Consider the following 771-nt stretch of genomic DNA (forward strand, 5'->3'; position numbering starts at 1 on the left):
ATCCCTTAAAATAACTTATATGCCTTGTAGCAGTCGAAACTTGCTATGATCACAGGCAGGAGCTAATTCTCGCAGCTCGAGATTTGAAATCCATTTTCTTCCTAGCTTATCCAACTCAAGACCAATCACATGACCGAGTACATAAAAGGCGAAATCACAAATGCTCTTTCTTTTTCTTCCTGGCCCTGCCAGGCAACAGACTTCACCTGGGCCTTAGGCCCCAGGCTAACGTGAGTACAACAAATCAATATGGCTATCGTCCAAACTTGCCTCCACGTGCACTTCACACACACTCTTTTCTACCATGAGACACTAACCCTTTGTCTCATCTCTACTATCGGACAGACACTCCTACACACATAAATACATTGAACACTGGTCTCTCTCTTCTAACAGGCTTGTCGGATATCTAATCTTGGTCTCCACATCAGGAACGCTTTTCATGACTGCTATAAATACAAGCGCACACAAACACTGAACTCTCCTACAAATCCCTTTCTTTCTTGTACATGCTTCTAACGAAGATAACAAATAAAGTTGCTTTTGAATATAGAATGAAACTAGTTTTCGTTGCCTCTTATTATATAGCCTCAAAGAATTTCTACGCAAAAACAAAATTATGTTTCTGAATTTTTGAGATGAGGATTTGTATTACTTGGATTCTTTGAACTACTGTTCTCATCTTGAGTGTTATTTTCACAACATTTAGTCGATGTAACCTTCGACCTTCTTCAGGTGTATTGTGTTGAACTCAAGAATCTTTCTGCCAAA

The sequence above is a fragment of the Euprymna scolopes genome, chromosome 17 (assembly GCF_053919585.1).
Source record: "Euprymna scolopes isolate OS-2025 chromosome 17, ASM5391958v1, whole genome shotgun sequence".
Lineage (NCBI taxonomy): Eukaryota > Metazoa > Mollusca > Cephalopoda > Sepiida > Sepiolidae > Euprymna > Euprymna scolopes.